General features: G+C 47.4%; 1 long non-coding RNA gene across 1 annotated transcript; it reads right to left on the minus strand.

Moving 5' to 3' along the window:
- Positions 1–2,570: 2,570 nt before the first annotated feature.
- Positions 2,571–16,384, minus strand: LOC139360441 (uncharacterized). The gene is made up of 5 exons (XR_011617840.1): positions 15,504–16,384; positions 15,304–15,349; positions 14,454–14,627; positions 9,481–9,535; positions 2,571–5,882 (listed from the first exon to the last, which is right to left on the minus strand). It is a non-coding gene; the product is annotated as an uncharacterized lncRNA (long non-coding RNA).
- Positions 16,385–19,311: the final 2,927 nt, after the last annotated feature.

Consider the following 19,311-nt stretch of genomic DNA (forward strand, 5'->3'; position numbering starts at 1 on the left):
TATCTCACTGAACTTCTTTAACATCAATATTTTGAATTCTTTGCCTGGAGTTTCAAAAATTTCTTTTTGATTAAGATCTATTTCTGCAGAATTCTTGTGTTCCTTTCCTTGTTCTTTCATGTTTCCTGTGTCCTTATGTTAAAAACTGTGCATCTGGTATAACGGCGGCTTCCTCCTATTTTTTAATTTACTCTCAAAGAAGACATTTTCTTGAAAATGTATCTATGTTGCTTGTTTGGTGGGGTGCTTTGGCTTTGATTATGGTTACGTGCAGTAGTAGTATACTTTCTGTGTATTTCTTTGACTGTAAATAGTATTAGTGATATGTGTGATTTCTTTGGCCAGTTGGACATAGTTATTAGTGGAGCATATGGTAAAGTTGTGCTAGGGACAGGGATGCTCAGTGGGAGAGTCTTCAGGTCCCCAGCATTGGCATCAGTGGGCTGAGCATCTATCTTTGTGCCCCAGGGTGGTATATACTGGCTTCTCTGTTGGCAGTTACCAGTGGGTTGATTCTTGGGCCTTCAGGTTGCTCAGTTGGACGCCCATAGTAGCATCAATGGATCAAACAATCGTGTGGGTTCTTAGGCCCTGGGCAGCTAGCATGGCATTGGCAATAGCAATAGCATGGGCGAGATGATTCTATGAGTCCCAAGTGATGTGCATTAATGTTGGTGGTGGCTGCAATGGGCTGGACAAGATAGTCTTTGGACCCACAGGTGGCACTTGCAGGTAGGTGCCAGGCAAGGTGGTAGCAGCCAGAAGTTTAGGTCCAACCTCAAACCCTCAGGAGAAGTGCTCAGTTGCCCAAATGAATTGGGTTGAGCCATCCACAGGACCCTGAGCTATATGCTCTGTCTCAGAGCAGGAGAGGTGAGGCGAAGCTGAGCTACATGGGCTTATGCTCAGGTCCTCAATGGTGAGAGCAGGCACTAGCTATTGTGGGCAGGGTCAGGACAATCACTGGGTCCCAGGCAGAGTATTTGGGTGAGGGGCAGTGGCAGCCTCACTGAGGCCCTGCTACTGAAGAGGGTAGGGCCATCTAGAGTGGTCACAGCCTGGGTCAGTTGAAGGTGGCAGAAGAACATACATCCCTTTCACACTCCAGTCCTGGTGGGGCTCAACCCCCACCCTGGTTGCTGGAGCCCCCATCTGGCTTGCAAACAAGTTCCAGTGGCAACTTGTACCCCTCTTGCATCCTTGTCTCAGATCCTGGCAGTGCTCGCTTCACAGCCACTGCTGCCCAAACCTTGCTCACTTTCTAGCCCCAGCTGCAGGAGCACTCCTGGCTTCAATCCCCTGTCCCAGCAGCAACAGCTTAAGTTTCTGTAATGCCCCAGTTTCAGTGTCTCTGGGTCCTGAACAGCATATGGTTTCCAGAGGATAAGCTTGAAAATGCTTAAGTGTCAGAAAGGTGTGGAACCCAGCAGGAGCTCCCTTCCTGGAGTAGTTCTGTCCAATGGTGTCCTGACTCTCTATGTTAAGTTTCAGGTGTTGGGTGTTGGAAGGGTTGGGGGCTTCTCTCTTGACCAGGATTGCTGAATTCTGCCACGGAGATGTGGGTGACTGGAAGTCTCTAACTCAGTCCTTTGTGCATTGGGAAGTCACTCCCTGCTCCAGGCCAATCCCAATCAGGGAGGCTGCCTCTTTTCTTTCTCCTTCCCTGTTTTTGGTGCCCCCGGTCACTTCTCTGGTGGATTCCAGGATTTTCCCTTGGATAATGTAATTCAAGTGTGACTGTGTATACACTACTCTGGTTCTTCTAAGTGGAGGAGGCAGGCATGAAATGCTTCTAGTTAGTTGTCTTGAGCTACTCTTATTTAAACAATTTTTAAACACAATAGTATCTAGATAAATGTTCATTCATCCTTACTAAAATAAGAGAGCTAGTTTTGCCTTTATTTGATATATAAGTAATTGAGCCACCAATAAGTATAATACTTGTTCTAGATTATTTTTTAGGTAAAAATGTGGCACATAATAGAAAATTCAATGAAATTTGTCTTAACAGTAAATAAAGTTATATCATGTTCATAGACTGGAAGGTTAAATATGAAGTTGTGATTTCTCATTATGTTTCTTTAATGAACTTTATTAGGTATAATTTTTATAGTCAAATTTGGAATTTATTTCGCCTAAAACAGTTCCAATGAGAGAAAAATTTTGACATAACAGTGAAAACAAAATCCTCATACCTTACAATTAAAATTTTTGGATATTTGTATCATAAGCATATCTGGCCTATAAGAAGCATCATTTCTACTAGAGATTTCTCATCAAGAATAAATGAGGTCCTTTTCATGAGGAAAACAAACAAAACTCTTAGTCATAACTTTGATCCGTGTTCAACCTCCTCAACAAAGTTTTGCATGCATTATTTTTATACTAGAGATGTGAATTTTTAAAATTAGCAACACATATTTTTAATATACCTGAAGATATTTCCTTCCTTCCAATAATTATCAATAAAAGGAAAGGCAGGTATATGTACTACTATTATTAGATCTATCAGCCTAATTTTAATTTCTAATTAATATCTTTATTTAAATTGTTCAGTTTAATAAAAATAATTTAATGGGTTAAGACACTGCCTTCAATTAGGTTTTAATTTAGAGCAGAAGACAGATCCTACAAGAAGACAGTCCTACATGAATATTTAATGTTGCATCTGGGCACTTTTCCTGACCTATGCTAGTTTGCCAACCAGTGTTTGTCCAACATACAAAGGTAGGCTGCATATACTCAGAAACCAAATTATTGAGATTTCAACAATATACAAAAGTCATTTCATATGCTCATACTTTCTGTTTATTCTCTTATTTAAGGAAAAATTCACATTGTTAATGGAAAAACAGGTTCTTGTGCCAGCCGGCTAGTAAATCTCATAATTTCATTAAAAACACTGTGGATAACTTTGTACGCTATTAATGGGAATGTACATTAGTACACCCATTATGGAAAGCAGAATGTTGGTCCTCCCAAAATTAAAAATAGAACTACCATATGACCCAGAAATCCCATTTATGAGTATCTATTGAAAGAAAACAAAATTCATATATTGAAGAGACATCTGTACTCCCATATTTTCCAAAGTACTATCCGCAACAGTCAAGATACGGAATCAACCTAAGTGCCCATCAATGGATGAACAGATAAAGAAAATGTGGTATGTATATGCAAAAGAATATTATTCAGCTTTAAAAAGAAAGAAAATTTTGTCACTTGCAACAACATGGATGAACCTGGAGGAAAATATGCCAAGTGAAATAAGCTAGGCACAGAAAGGCAAATACTTCATGATTCTGCTTATATGAGGAATCTGTATAAGTCAATTTTATAAAAGCAGAGGCTAGAACCCTGGTGATCAGGAGTGGGGGTTGGAGACAATAAAGAGATGTTAGTCAGAGGGTACAAAGTTTCAGGTAGACAAGAGGAATCTGGAAATCTCCTGTACTGCATGGTGACTATAGCTAATAATACTGTATCATATATTTCAATACTGCCAAGACAGTACATTTCCAATGTTCTTATCACAAAACAAAACAAATATTGCTGGATACAAAGCAATCCTTTTGATGAGTATAAGGTGTTACTTTAAAGTGCAAAGGGGTTGATAAGTGTGAGATGTAATGCATATATTAGTTAGCTTATTTCTTCATTATACAAGGCACTCATATTTTAAAACATTAGGTTGCATATCATAAATATACACAATTTTATTTGTCTATTAAAATAGAACAATGAAAATTCAAAGGAAATGTCCACAAAACATCACATTATATGCTGTAAATAAATACAATATTTATCTTTCAATTCCACCTCAATAAGGCTGGAAATATTGTGTTGAAAAATCCACAACTCAGCCTACTGCCTGGCCCTCTTGAGCCTTCAGGTCCCTCCAGCACTGAGACTTGGGATTCAGCGTTGTGTCCCCTGTACTCCCACATCTCTTCTTGGTCCCTGGGGCAGCGCTTACCTGAGGAAGAGGAGGCAGAGGCAGATAGCCAGGATCTTCACAGCTGCTTCCCCAACAGCCACCAGGACCACCTCTACCACAGGTCCTGATTTCGAAAAGTTTTTCCCCAGATGGGAGCAGTGGCCTATAATCCCAGCACTTTGGGAGGCTGAGGTGGGCGGATCACTTGAGGTCAGGAGTTCAAGACTAGCTTGGCCAACATAGCAAAACCCTGTCTGTACTAAAAATACAAAAGAAATTACCTGGGTGTGGTGGCACATGCCTGTCATCCCAGCTGGTAGGGAGACTGAGGCATGAGAATTGCTTGAACCTGGGAGGCAAAGGTTGCAGTGAGCCAAGATCACACTACTGTACTCCAGCCTGGGCAACAGAGCGAGACTCTGTCTCAAAAAATTAAAAAAAAAAAAAGTTTTGCCCCACACTGGATGGGTGAATACACACACTTTTACCCCTCCCTGTTGGGCATGTAACCTTGTTCACCTTCATGGAGAACCACTTAGCCATATTTTTCAAAATTAGAAAGAACATATGATCCAACTGTTTTGCATTTAAGAACTGATTTCACAGGCATAGATGTACACTTGTGGCAGCAGATACAAGATTATTTATTGCAGTGTTACTGTTGGCAGGATAAAATTAGTGCCATGATATTCCATTAGGCACAAAATCAGAGTCCACATTTTTGATGCCATAAAAGTGGAGTCCATCCACACAGTGGAATCACACACAGTACTGGAGGAGAGTAATATCACTCTGATGTCACTACTGATGTTAAACTATCACTGAGCTCCTTCGGGCAAGCAAATCAAGGTGCAGTGCAGACAGTACAGACACTGGTGGATTCTGGGGAAGGGCATGGGTGACTGAGGGCAGATTCTACTGTGCATTCTGAATTTTCACCCATGTGACTGTATCGTCTGTCCAGAAGAACTTGGATCAGGACTATTGGGGAGAATAAGAAGATGAGGGAGGAGGAGTATTCAGGAGGTGGGGACTCAAAGCCTGGATCTGCTATGTGAATGGCACCCTGTCCTTGTTACGGGGCCCATGGGAGTTGTATGTGGAAGAGGCCAAGGGTAGTGAGGGGAGGATGGGGACAGGTGCTCAGGTGGCTTCGGAGACTAAGGATGGGGAAGACCCTGTTTCACTTACAAGGGGGTCTCAGTTTACCAAGGTGAGTCCAGGAAGAAACAGTAGCCCAGCCCTGCCCAGAGCTGCAGGCCCTATTCCCTCAGCCCCAGGGAGGGGGCTCTGTCCTATCTGTGCCATCTCCTAGAGAGACACCGATCCTTGGGTTCCTTAGAGCATCTGGAACAGGAAGAGAGAATTTCCTTTTCGTTGGGGTTGAGATGAGGTAAAAGTAGGCACTCCTTCCCTACCCCAGAAGCCACAGGAATGTCAAAAGGCAGAGCTTCTGTCCTTCTACTTCCCCTGCTCAGCCAGGCCTCCAGGACATAGTCATAAAATGTCCCCTGCCCTGATCCTCCTCTGCCCCCTACACCCTCAGGAACCCAGGCATCTTGGCCCCAGCACTCACAGGAGACACTGAGCTGGATGGTTCTCTCTGTGGTCACACCAGCTCCAGGGAACTTCACCAGCCAGGTGAGCTTGGTGCCGTGGTCCTGGGGCTGTGGGGTGATCATGAGCACCGAGGAGCCGAAGGTCCTGGAGCCCAGATGCAACAGGGAGACCCCCATTCGGAAGAATGTGGAGGGGGGTCCTCCCATTCACAGGCTCAGAACACGTAGCAGGTAAGGTTCCTGGTGTGACTGGTACCCGAGGATCTCCGGGATGAAAATGTTGGGCTTGTGTGTCAGGGCTGAAGAGGAGAGAGAGGAGCTTGGGGACCATCTGAATGTTGTCAGCCCACCCCAGTGTCCTTTCACGGCTGTCCTCATGCCACCACCTGTAGAAGGAGCACAACCTTCATTGCATTATTTCTGATGTCTGGGCTCTTAACATACTTGTCATATTCCAAGAGAGCATCCTACAAGATATGAATGTTTCCTGAAGGGTTTCTCCTTTCTGAAGAGTCCCCATGGGCTGGGCGCCATGTCTTACGCCTGCAATCTCAGCACTTTGGGAGGCCGAGGCGGGCAGATCATAAGGTCAAGAGATCGAGACTATCCTGGCCAACATGGTGAAACCCCGTCTGTACTAAAAATACAAAAATTAGCTGGGCATGGTGGCAGGCACCTGTAATTCCAGCTACTCAGGAGGCTGAGGCAGGAGAATCTCTTGAACCCGGGAGACTGAGGTTGCAGTGATCCGAAATTGTGCCACTACACTCCAGCCTGGTGACAAAGCGAGAATCCATCTCAAAAACAAAGGAAGGAAAAAAAAATAGTCCCCGTGTGCGCCTCTGATGCTCAGGGAGAAGTTGTTGGTCTCGAGGTCCCTGGGCAGTAGGAATTGGCCCTGGGTCCTGCCATGAAGCGTTTGTCCTGGTCACTGGAGGATTGTGGTCTACATCCACCCCTTTCTGGAACCAGCATAGGTGAAGGGTTCCATAGCAAGTCCAGGGGTAGGGAAATTTGCACAGCCTGAGAACACACAGGCCCTCCTGCACCATCACGGGTTCCTGGAGCTGCAGCTGGAATCCCAGAACCTAAGCCAGGGGCTCAGGAGAGAGGAAGAGACTAAGCCGTGGGCTCTGGAGCCTCCTAAGTGGGGACTGCTGTCTCTGCAGCCTATGCAGGGTCAGCAGCAGTGGCATCTCTGCCTCATACCCAGGGGCAGACCTCTGAAAGGGAAGGGAAAGCTACAGATGTGGGAAAGCAGAGGAAGTTTGTGGTGAGAACAACAGGTGACCAGCCCAGAAAAGGGAACTTCAGACACACAGAGTCCCTTGTAAGTAACTCTTTAAGAAAACTGAGTTCCATTTTTGCATGTTGCTCAGACAAGGCAAGAGGCTTGTCCTAAGTAAGGCAGCAATGAAGGACCAGGGTCCCCAAGTCCTGCCTCCTGGACTTGTGCACAAGTGACTGGAGAAACAGGTGCCACCTGGCCAGTTCCCCGTGAATCACAGGCTTGGGACCCCCATGGAGGTCAGTCTCCTAGGGATGAGTGCCAGAGGCGTGAAAGGGTCCAGGTGAGGTAAGAGCAGCAACACTTCATTCATTCCACATGTGCATTCATTCTCAAACAAAAGTAAAAGAGACAGAGTTGCATCATTCCTGACCCTCAACTAGCTCAAGTAGTCCTGGAAGACAGACGCAATCATGGGCTTGAGTTTTCTCCAAGGACAATAGGGAGTCATGGAAGGTTCTCGTGCAGGAAAGTGTCAGCGTAATATATACATGTCAGAGAGATCCCTCCAATGCCAGACTGGAGGCTAAGGGCCCAGAGAGAAAGCCGTTGTGATTGTTCGGTAAGGAAGAACCATGCTTTCAAGGAGAGAGTCATGTAGTGAATTCTTAGAATTGCATGTGACCTCAGTGTCCTTTTTAAATACCAGAAGCAGGGCTCAGTCACCCTTAACAATTTCCAGTTCTAAACCACATTCAAACGGCTCAAGACAGTGGCCAGAGATAAGAACTTAGATGGGCACAGTGACTCATGCCTTCAACCAACCCCAGCACTTTGGGAGGCTGAGTGGGGTGGATCTCTTGAGCGGAGTTCAAGACACCCTGGGCAATATAGAGGGAACTCATCTCTACAAAAAAACAATAGATAAACAGAAGAAGCAGCTTCATCTCTCCTGCAAAAGCAGATTGGCCTTCCTGCTTTTTCTGGTGCTACCTTTAAGGGAACCATTCAGATATTCGCCCATTAACTTAAAATAACCACATCTGATTCCCTGAGAGGTACTGCCTGATGCCATGTGCTTTTCTTTCTCTCTCTGCCTGACTCTTCATTCCTGCCTCGGGTGACCCAGGGATGGACTGGGTCCCCCCACTCATTACTGCCTCCCCCCCCACTCATTACACTCTCATCGCCTGGAGTTTATAAGTAAAAATCCTTAAACATATTTCCCAGCTTGGTGGTGCATTGAACTTGCACCCTCCAGCTGAAGAACTGGGGCTACCCTAGGCTGGGTTTTCCCCCAGGACACCTGGGAGGTTACAAGGGTGGACTTCCAGTGCCAGGGCAATGGTCAGGCAGACATAAAGTGAACATGGGTCAGAAAAGAACCACAAGGGCATCTGTAGCTTACACAAGTTGCCCATGTGAGGCACCCATGGTCATGGGCCAGACAACCAGGCATTAGATCATCTTCCACATAAGAGAAAGATCCTGTGAAAGGTAAGCTGTAGACACCACATCCAGCTCTCCTTCATTTCCCGTTAGGGCAGGGTCATCAGCCACTCTGGCACTGGAACCCCAGTTTAGCTGAGGACTCTCAAAACAAGTCACCTTGGTAACTGAAGAAAGAAGCAATTTGAGACATTTTCAGAAAGTGGACTTTGCAGAGTTGGCAGTGGTGCACGACAGAGCAGGAGCACAGCCATCTCAGACAAACACCGCCACTTTAAGTTCCGGCTCCCTTTCTAGCCTCATGCATTTCAAGGAAATCCCTTCTCTTCTAACAGCAAGCAGCCAGAAAGAGCAGAAAGTAAAACACAGATAAGACAGCTCAGGCACAGAGGGATGTCAGGGGGCAAAGTCTCTTGGGTAACCACCAAACTTCACACTCATACAAGGGCCCCAGTAAAACAGTAGGCCTTAACAAACACATTCCTTTCCCTTTAGGTACACTAAGATAGGGAAGCTAAAAGCAGATTCAGGGGGTATGCCTGCAGCTTCAGGAAGATGTGTGGGAACAGACACACAAATCTCCCTCCCAGAAAAGCAAGACAGAGAGACAGAAACATTCTGAGCCTGTGATAAGCTCTCCCACCCTGAACCCTTAAAAACTCTTAGTCTGTAAAAGAGAGTGCCTCTGACCTAACTCAGCCAGAAGCCCCTCTCAGGTTTCATCTCCAAAATAAGCCTGTCTTTAACTGTTAAGCCACTTTTTGTGTTTCTTTCCTTTTTCTTTAATTTTTATAGTGCCTGAGGGAGGGGAGCATCTGCAGTGGCTCCCAGAGCCCAGACTCAAGCAGCAGGGGCCTAGGGGTGTCATGGCAGAGAGCTGGTGCGATGAGCAGTCAGGGCTTGGGGGCAGGTCTGGTCTGGAGAGGGAGGAGTAGGGAGCTTCACAAATCCTATGGGAGTTGGACTCAGGGGAGGTGGACGTGTTCACCAAGGGGGAAACGGAAGGCCCTGGGGGGAGGGGTGGGGAACCCACAGTCTTAAGCTTAACTGTGGGTTGGGGAATGACTGAGATGGCCTGGCCAGGGAGGTAGGAGGAGAAGGAGCTGTGCATTGGTGACATCAGTGGTGAGAATTTTATCAGGGATGGGTGGGAGGGGCAGACTGCAGGGGGCAGCGGGGTGAGGGGGGGTGGGACTCATTGGGATGTCTTCAGCCCTCTCCCATCAGAGCTCTGGGCCTCCACTTCTGTCCTGAGCAAGCAGGAAGCCCACCTTCATCACCACCCCAGAGGAGGGGTTTTTTCCTACCTGTACTATTTCTTCGGGTAGGGCCAATAGCCAGGTTCTGTGGAGCATCTGGCATCTGGAATGGAGAAAGGCACCATTTTCTACTACCATGGGGAGGAATATGGCTGCTCTGCCTCTTTGGCTGAATCCACGGAAAGCTGCTGAGGTGAGGACTGGGTGATTTCTTCTCCCTTCTCCAGCAGAGCTCCTGACCAGGTGTCGAATCTCTCAGGTCCTGAACCCTCCCCATCCATCCTGGCAGCCCTCAGCCACCCAGGTGTCCTGGCCCACATCCAAGGGGGATGCTGAGCCTGGTGGTGCAAGGAGCTCAGCTGGGCTGTGAGAGAGAGCTGAGCTGCAAGGTGGCAAGGTCACCGATTAAAGCAATGATAGACCAAACTGAAAGGATAAATCAAGCATTTAATCACAGATGGCAGTGATAGAGGCAAGAGTCTAAACCAGAGAATGCACCAACTCTTCTTGTTTCATTTCCTGCCTCCTCTCTGAACTGGGTCCCCCCACTCATTACTGCCCCCCCCATTACACTCTCATCGCCTGGAGTTTATAAGTAAAAATCCTTAAACATATTTCCCAGCTTGGTCAGGTGGCTCATGGATCAACACAGACATAGGGGTCAGGGTCCTCTCACTGAGGAGGGAGCCCTGAACAAAAGGCTCAGACAGTTCCACAGACCCTGGGAGGGGTGGGGGCATGAGAAGGGCTAGGAGTGGAAAATAACTGAGTACTGAGTCAGAGTGGGGAAACATGTCTTCAAGGTTCCTCCTGCCCCCAGCAAGGTGGTCTCAGCAGAGACATCTGTGGAAGACCTCTGTCCAAGGCCTCAGACAAAGAGGCCTAGAAATAAATGTAACTGGGATAGAAATGCAAATATGCACGGTGGATGACTGGCCAGAGAGGTGCAGTCCTTGACCACAACCCAGTGTGAAGAGGGTGGAGTCCCCCAGTGAGGCCTTCCAGGAAAAGGCTTTGTAACTGCCTGTAGTCAAACCTGAAAAGCCACAGCTATGTTTTTAACCAGGTGCTGGACTCCTCAGATAGTTCTATCCATGGATCGACCGCTTCCTAGGAAGGTCACCTGGCATGGGGGCCTGATGCCATGTTCTTGGACCCTAGGATACAGAGGTATGCTGAGGACTTGGGGGGGCTTCAGAACCCCAGGAAGAGAGGTGCATCCTCCTTCACAAGCCCCTAGCATGGCGCTGTTTAGACTCCAAGATGGCTAGACTTAAGCTTAAAGGGATATAAATTATGGGTATCTGATACAAGATAGAGAGGAGAAGAAAACTCAGAGAGGAGACCCCAGAGTGTCAACCTAGGGGTGGCCTCCCCTGCCCTCAGCCCTGGGATCCTGCACCTCTCCCTTACCCTCCAGATAAGAAACAGGTATGTTCCTGCCTCTGGGGCTCTCCCCTGAGGACCCTTCTCTGCTGGTCACAGTCAGAGGCAGTGTCATTCATTGGGAGCTATATTTCATGTGATATCTCTGACCTAGAGATGTTTTCCTACTTTCCTGCATCTTGAACATCTGATGCTTAGAGAGCAACCGTGGGCCTTTGGGTCTCTAAGGAGGTTGGCTTTGCCCCAGGTCTTCTGTCTTCTGTTCCAGGTTTTTCTTTTCTTTTCTTTCTTTCTTTCTTTTTTCTTTTTTCTTTTTTTTTTTTTTTGAGATGGAGTCTTGCTCTGTTGCCCAGGCTGGAGTGGAGTGGCACAATCTCAGCTCACTGCAACATCTGCCTCCCAGGTTCAAGCTATTCTCCTGCCTCGGCCTCCTGAGTAGCTAGGATTATAGGCACCTGCCACCACACCTGCCTACTTTTGGTATTTTTAGTAGAGATGGAGTTTCACCATGTTGGCGAGGCTGGTCTCGAACTGCTGACCTCAGGTGATCCACCCACCTCAGCCTCCCAAAGTTCTAGGATTACAGGCATGAGCCACTGTGCCTGGCCTTCTTCCAGGTTTTGACAGGGCTTGTTTGTGGCCACAAGGGGATTATGGTGTCTGTGGGCCCCCTCTGAGATCCAAAGGTGGGTGTGAACTGGGTTAAAGTCAGTCCAGAAAACCCACAGATTGCACTGGAGAATGAGGCTGGGCACAGGATGCAAAGGTTCCCCCTTCACCATCACTGACTGAAAGGTGAGAGCGCAGCCGGGTGATTCTCATGGAACTGCTGCCAGGAAGCAAGCTGTGGCTGCAGCCTGACTGAGCAACCTCTTCCTCAGGCCTCTGCTGCCCCCACAGCGGGGGCAATGGCAGCAGCAGAAAAGGATGTTCTACATTCCGCTGACACCATCTGATTTTTTTGGGAGCCGAAAAGGCCAAAGGGATCGTGACCAACTCAGCATTCCACTGGATCAAACAGCAAACTGTTTATCATGAATGAAGGATGTGAGCAAACTCACGACTGTGCCTGCCACCAGAAGGTTTGCTGAGGACCATCACTCCCTGGCCCCGGCTCCTTGAGGTTATCTTCTGGGACATCTAGAGCCTACTGTTCAAGGAGTACAGTCTTGCAAGCCTACTCTGGACCAAGCAGCTGACCTCTTCTTCCTCCACCCCCTCACCCCACCTTCTCGCTATCTCTTTTGCCTAATAAAGATGGAGGGCTGTGTGAAACTCAGGGCCCTTGTCCACTAGAGGCAAGGTGCCCCCGACCCCTTCTTCCAAACATATTCTTTTGTTCTCTTGTCTTTATTCCCGCTTTCGTCCCCCTTTGTTCAGTCCACCAAGGTCCGTGCAAGTTACAAGTGGCACCGCGAACAGCGACAGGATCGGGCCCTCCACAAGTGGCGCCCCAAACAGTGAGAGAACCAGACTCTCCACACTGATTAGCCTCTCCTACGTGGAAGTGGGCACAACCATAGAGTGATAGATTCTCTTCCTGGACTGAACGCCATAGTTCCTTTCCCAAATTTCTGCCTTCAGCAGGAACACTACTTTGCCCTCAGAACACTGCAGGGGAAATGAAAGTTGAGCTCTCCTCTCCCCTGACCACAGCAGGGTGGGACCTTCCTTCCGCCCCTTCCTCACCACCTGAAGACCAACCCCCACTTCCCTCAAGAGAGATGTGAAGTTTGTGGGTCTATTTTCCCCAGGTGCTTTTCTTGGAGCCCCTTGCATAGGGTCGTAGGAGGGCGAGACTGAGACTCTCCTAAAATGGAACCCTCTCTGTCCTCAGTTCCAGCCCTGGCTCCAGCTCCAGCTCCAGACTTAGGTGAGCTCTTTGGGTTCAGGGTGAGGCAGACAGAACTCGCCCTGGGTCTCTGTTCTTCCTCCCACTTCCTGTGGGCCCTGCCTCCACATGTACGTACACAGTCTCTTCCCTTTGACTTTTCCACAGTTTTCCAGCCTCTACAACTCCTCCCCTCTGTGGGGTGACCACCAAATTGGCCTCTCCTGGCCTCTCTCTCTCGAAGTGAATAGCCTGCTAGGTCTCCCATGGAGAGTTCCCCATCTCTAAGCTCACAGGACTCTTTTTTCAATCTAAGATCCCTTGTGTGCCTAAACACTTTGAATGTCTTCCCTTCCATCACTTCCAAAGACCATGCTTCCATCAGCCTCCTGATATTCTGTTCTTCCATTTAGCCTACAGATCCTGAAGTATATATACATAATATATATTTTATATATGATATGTGACATATAATATATGTATATATTATATATGATATGTGACATATATAATATATGTATATATTATATATGATGTATGACATATATTATATATTATATATGATGTATGACATATATTATATATGTTTATGTTTGTGTGTATATATATGTAAAATCTTTCAGGATTGGGCACAGAGCTAAAGACTGTAAAGGACCATGAGTCTTGTTCTTTGTCCTTCAGAGCTCCATTTGGGTACCAGTACCAGTCGAAGACGGAGGTGAGAGGAGTAGGGAAGGAGAGGGGGAGGGGAAGAGAAACAGATTGAGACAGAGAGAGAAGGAGGGAGAGAGAAAAAGAGAGAAGAGGAAGAGAGGGAGAGGGGAAGAGAGAGAGAGAGAGAGAAAGTTTTCCTTCAACAGGAACACTCCCTTTGCCCTCAGACAAGGCAAAGGGGGAAAGAAAGGGAATAGAAACAGGTTGAGACATAAAGAGAGGGAGAGGCAGGAAAGAGGGAGAGGGGGAGAGAGAGACAGAAGAAGGGAAAGGGGAAGAAGGTGAAAAGAGACATATACTGAGATAGAGAGGAAGAAGCAGGGAAGAGGGAGAGAAAGGGGCAGGAGAGAGAGAGAGAAAGAAGGATAAGGAGGAGGAAGAGGAGGAGGAGGAAGAAAAGGAGGAGAAGGAAGGAGGGGAGGCGATGGGAGTTTATCACAATTAGACAGGGATTCCTGAAGGCCCTGGGGGTGGAGTCTGTCCTGAGAGGCAAGAAACCAAGGATACGCGCAGAGTCCCTTTCTGAGTGATCTAAAGCCCCATCTCCTGGGCATGACCGAGAGCCCGAGAAGGGCAGACCCAGACAGGGAGGTTTTCCTATCCTGCCGCGTCTTCTCCCAAGTCTCCCATCAGGGCCTGCCTAAAGAGGCAGGCGGCTTTCGCTGCACATCCAGACACATTTTGGTCCTGGCGAGCCCCAGGCATCGGAGGTGGCGCTGTCCCTGGTGCTGAAGCAGGGCTGTGTCCCTGGTTTAGGAATGACTGGGCTGTGCAGAGGAGTCTGACTAGATAGGATCCCGATCTGGGATCTCTACTAAAAATACAGAAATTATCCAGGTGTAGTCACGGGTGCCTGTAATTCCAGCTGCTCGGGAGGCTGAGGCAGGAGAATCACTTGAACCTGGGAGGCGGAGGTTGCAGTGAGCCGAGATAGTGCCATTGCACTCCAGCCTGGGTGTCACAGTGAGACTCCATCTCAAAAAAAAATAAATAAATAAAATTTAAAAAATTTTAAAAAAGGGTGCAGCACAGTGTATCAAGGATGTTTTGTGTGTAAAAAAGCATGCTCACATGAAATTTGTATACTTACTTCTAGATGAAGATACACATGCATAAGGCATCTCTGGATGAATGTATCCAAAACAGTTTACAATGGAGGCCTCAGAGGAAGCAGACTAGGAATCTGGAGGGCAGAGGTGAGACAGGTGCATTCTATACATGCCCACTTATGTCTTTTCTTTGTGAGATCATGTGAATATATTGCCTGGGAAAAACTTCTTAAATTAAAATTGTTGAAAAGTAGAGAGGAGAGGCTGAATGAAGAGGCAGGAAGGCAACATCTGATTCTCAGATTTGGTTCTATTAGTGTTGGTGAAAGAGCTGAGAAGTTCCAGAAAGCTGCCAGGCCGGACACAGTGGCTCATGCTTGTAATCCCATCACTTTGGGAGGCTGAGGCCAGCAGATCGCTTTGAGCTCAGGAGTTTGAGACCAACCTGGGCAACATGGTGATTCCTCGTCTCTACAAAAAAATGCAAAAGTTAGCCAGGTGTTGGTGGCTTGCACCAGTAGTGCCAGCTACTTGGGAGGCTTAGGCAGGAGAATTGCTTGAACCCAGGAGGCGAAGGTTGCAGCGAGCCAAGTTTGCACCACTGCACTCCAGCCTGGTGACGGAGCAGGACTCCATCTAAAAAAAAAAAAAAAAAAAAAAAAGATTTGACGATAAGAAAGTCCTCGTCATCGTGGTGAGATGAGGGAGTGTTCCCTGGGGCTGAAACAGGGGACAGAGGATTTAGATTTAGGAAGTCTTCTGGCACCTGGCTGGAATTTCTGATCTCAGCCCTCCTGTCGAGCAAGCTCTGAGACTTAGACTCTATTCTGAGGTGTTGGAGGTGCCCTCCCACCCTAATCACAGTCTTAGAAAGGACAGTTTGTCTCCTACCTGTGTTATTTCCATGGAAGACACATGGTGAGGTTCTGTGGAGCATCTGAATTCAAAAGATGACACATCCCTCTTCAGTTTTGAGGTTAGGGGAGCGTCCTTTTGGTCCCTTCCCCTGCTCAGAATCCAGGACCCCACTCCAAGTATCCCATACCCTGACTCTCTTCCCACGGCCACTGCCCAAAATAACTCAGACTCACAGGAGACTTTGAGTTGGATGGTCATCTCTGCAGTCACATTAAACTTTGGGAAAGTCACTTGGCAGGTGATATTGGGGCCGTGGCTCCAGGGATGTGGGATGATGGTGATCTCTGAGAAGTGAGGTGTCCCAGGGCCCAAGGAAATGACGGTTCCCCATGTCCAGGAAAAGGTGAGAGGCTTCCTGCTTTTACAGGCTGCTGACACGTAGCAGGTCAGGTTCACAGGATGGCCAGATTCCAGAGTTGCTGGGACTTGGATGTTAGGTGTCTGGGTGAGGGCTGGGAGGGAGAGAGGCAGAGACCTGGACACAGAGAGGGGACTTCCAGGGTGCGACCTCAGAAGCAGCCTCTGTCCTGGCTCCAGGGATAGCTCTGAGCCTTAGGCTCCTGGACACAGGCACCCCTACCTGTCACGTTCAAAGACAGTGTCTTTTGCTTGAAGCTGAATTTCACGACAGGACCCCTCTCCAACCAAAAGAAGTACACTCTGCCATCTTTCCTCCTGGTGTCTCTGATGCTCAGGGAACAGTTGTTGGTCTGGGGGTCCCCGAGGAAATGGAAATGGTCCTGGCTTATCTCTTGCAGCTTCTGGCCGGGTTTGTTTGTGGCCACGGGAGGATCCCAGTGTTCATTGTCCCCTTTCTGGAACCAGAAGATGTAGAGTGGGTCTGAGTGACTCCATCTGTCACTGGGGTAGGAGAAGGAGCAGGGCACCAGGACACACAGGCCCTCCTACACTGTCACCAGCTCTGGAATCTGCAGCTCATACCCCATGTGGTCCTCCAGGGAACCTGTGGAGAGCCCAGCATTTAGGCTTGTAACATAGACTCCAGCCAACCCTCCCGACTCTGCCCAGCCTCCTCACCTCCCCACAGCAGTGACAGCAGTAGCAGCAGGGATGGCATCTCTGAGACTGGAGCGGCTGTTTAGAGCCCCCTTCAGACCACCTGAGGAACCCTTCCCAGCACACACCTGGTATCTATTTTGAGTTTTCGCCTCAAACCCTTCCCTCCAACAGAAACACTCAAACCACGTTTGGGGAAGTGAAGGCTGAGGCCTATTCACCACAGGGCCAAGCACACCCTAGCAGGGAACTTTCTTCCTTTTGCTTCCCCATTCAGACCTCAGATTATGTCCCCTGAAGCCAATTCTTCACCTTCCCTCAGGAGAGCTGTGGATTTGGGGACATTCTCCCACCGTGCAGGGAAGGAGATGCTGGAAGCAGGGTTCCACCTGGGACTGATTCCTCCTATTCCATGCTCATCCTCAGATCTGGGCATGCTGGGAGCCTTGGGAAGCCCTGGCTGAGCTCTCGAAGTTCTCTGAGCAGGAAAACCCATGGTGCTAGGGTTGAAGTTTGGGGCCCATGAATGGAGTCCCTGACTTAGGTGGGATATTTGCTGCTTTCTGATGCTTGTTTGGGTTCAGGGAGGAGCTTGGGCTTGCCTCACAGACCTTTCTTGGGTTTCCGTGTGAGCTCTGCCTTTGCTGTGGGGCGTTTTTTCTTCCAGAAAGAACCCAGAAAACATTGCCATTTACTGCTGTCACTGCCCTGGGCCCCTGCTCTCCTATCCCTTGGATTTCTTCTTTCTCTTTGCAGGCTGTTGCAGCAGCTCCTGACACACCTCCTTTGTGCTTTACCCAGTCCCCACTCCACTAAGACCGCAACATCTCCCTTCCTCATCCTGCCTCCTCCCAGTAGACATCTGGCCTGTGGGCTGCCTTCCAGAAAACTATCTGGCTTGTGGTTACATGAAGCCAGAGTCCACTTCTGGTTATGAGAACATGATCTTCCTGAGCCAGATAATGTGTGTTTAGCTTGATCCTAAATGAGTTTCAACCTAACACCCTAATCTGCCCTCTCCTACCTGAGTCTGGATGTCAGCTACCCATCCATTTGACACGTATTGAGCACCTATGACCTGTCTCAGAAATGGCATCACATTGACCTGTTTCAGAAATGGCATCAAGGGTAAAGAAAAATGACCACATCAAGACCCCTCCTACCCAAGAAGACATGGGATGACAGAGAACCAATCCTGCTAGTGACAGTGAAGCTATGATTTCTAGGACGAGAGTAGATGAAGAGGTTTGCTGGCTGCTATAACAGGATCCAGTAAAGGGGCTGGCCCTAATGGGTGAATGTACAAATTCCTCCCTCAACCCCTGAGGAGTCTGACTGGCACTTCTGATATTTGGGGCTCAGGACGTTAAAAACTATAGAAAATATTAATTCCCCACTCATAATGTAATTTGCATGTACTATTCCCATATGTGCAAATTAACTCTTCACTGTGAACATAGGCAACTTGGCATTCCACACTCAACCGGCTTAAGGGCAGACTAGCAGTCCCACGGAGTTGATGTTCCTAAGAGCACCCCTCAGCCTATGCTGGTGGATAACACCTGGTGTGGGGGTGAGTGAGAAAGATCCCAGTAGAATAGCCTTTCTCCTCCCCACTCCTTCTTCCTCCACCCATGAAGGCTACTCTTTATTCAAGAGAAACATGAAATTGGGGCAGAAGTGTGCTAAGAAATATTTAACAACTGGATTTCCAAAAAATACATATTCATGATAAATTTTACTGATATAAAGTATGTGTAGCACACTGTTGAGCACCCAAATCTGTCGCTATTCGGGTTGCCACTACGTAACCCTCATGGACCTAGGGGGACTGAACAAAGTGGGGCCAACGTGGGAATAAAAGACAAGAGACAAAAGAGTATATTTGGAAGAAGGGGTTGGGGGCACCTTGCCTCTAGTGGACAAGGACCCTGAGCTTTACACAACCCTCCGTATTTATTAGGCAAAAGAGATAGCGAGAAGTGGGGTGGAAGAAGAGGTCAGCTGCTTGTTCCAGAGTAGGCTTGCAAGACTGCATTCTCTAGATGTCCCAGTAGATAACTTCAAGGAGCTCGGCGCCAGGAAGCGATTGCCCTCAGCAAACCTTCTGGCAGCGGGAGTAGTCGTGAGTTTGCCCACATCCTGCATTCATGATAAACAGTTTGCTGTTTGATCATATAGCCTCCAGTGGAATGCTGAGTTGGTCACATCCCATGGGCCTTCGTCTCCCTGCAGCACATAACTTTTAAAGAATAATAAAATGTACTATACTTTTTATTGTAAATTCCACAGTCAACTGATTCTTACAGAATGCTTTCAGTGATTTTTCTGAACTTTTGCAACTTTAGCTAACTTATAATGGCAATTGATGAACAGTACACTGTGTAGTTATGAATGTTGGTTGATATTTTCATTTACTTTAAGGAGTAAGATGAAACAGAAATAATGAGATGTATGGTGGGATTTTATTATTCTGTCAATGACAGGAGTAAACTCTTTGCTGAATCAGATAAGAGGTTTGGAATATCTACATTAGAAGAATATTTCCTGAATTTTTGTGCTATTTACAATGTAACGACTGCAGATATTAACATTCTCTAAGTTGCATTATTAACATTTTATCCATCACTATATCAAGTGTAGACAATCAATAAAATGATAAATGAAGACTTGATGGATGGTATTTGCCAATTTCTGCAGTGTAAACACTTCTATCATGACTGACTTCAAGCTACAAATGTGAGTTGTGTAAAAATATAATTTCTGATTATTTCCTTAGAAGATATTTTTAGCAGAAACTGGATCACCTTTTCAAGGGAAAGTAATATGTTTGCAAGACAATGATGAGTATTTACAAACTGCTTTCAAAAATGGCTGTAACAGGCCATGCACAGTGGCTCACACCTGTAATCCTAGCACTTTGGGAGGCCGAGATGGAAGGATTGCTTGAGGCCAGGAGTTTGA

This window comes from Macaca nemestrina, chromosome 20 (assembly GCF_043159975.1).
Source record: "Macaca nemestrina isolate mMacNem1 chromosome 20, mMacNem.hap1, whole genome shotgun sequence".
Classification (NCBI taxonomy): Eukaryota; Metazoa; Chordata; class Mammalia; order Primates; family Cercopithecidae; genus Macaca; species Macaca nemestrina.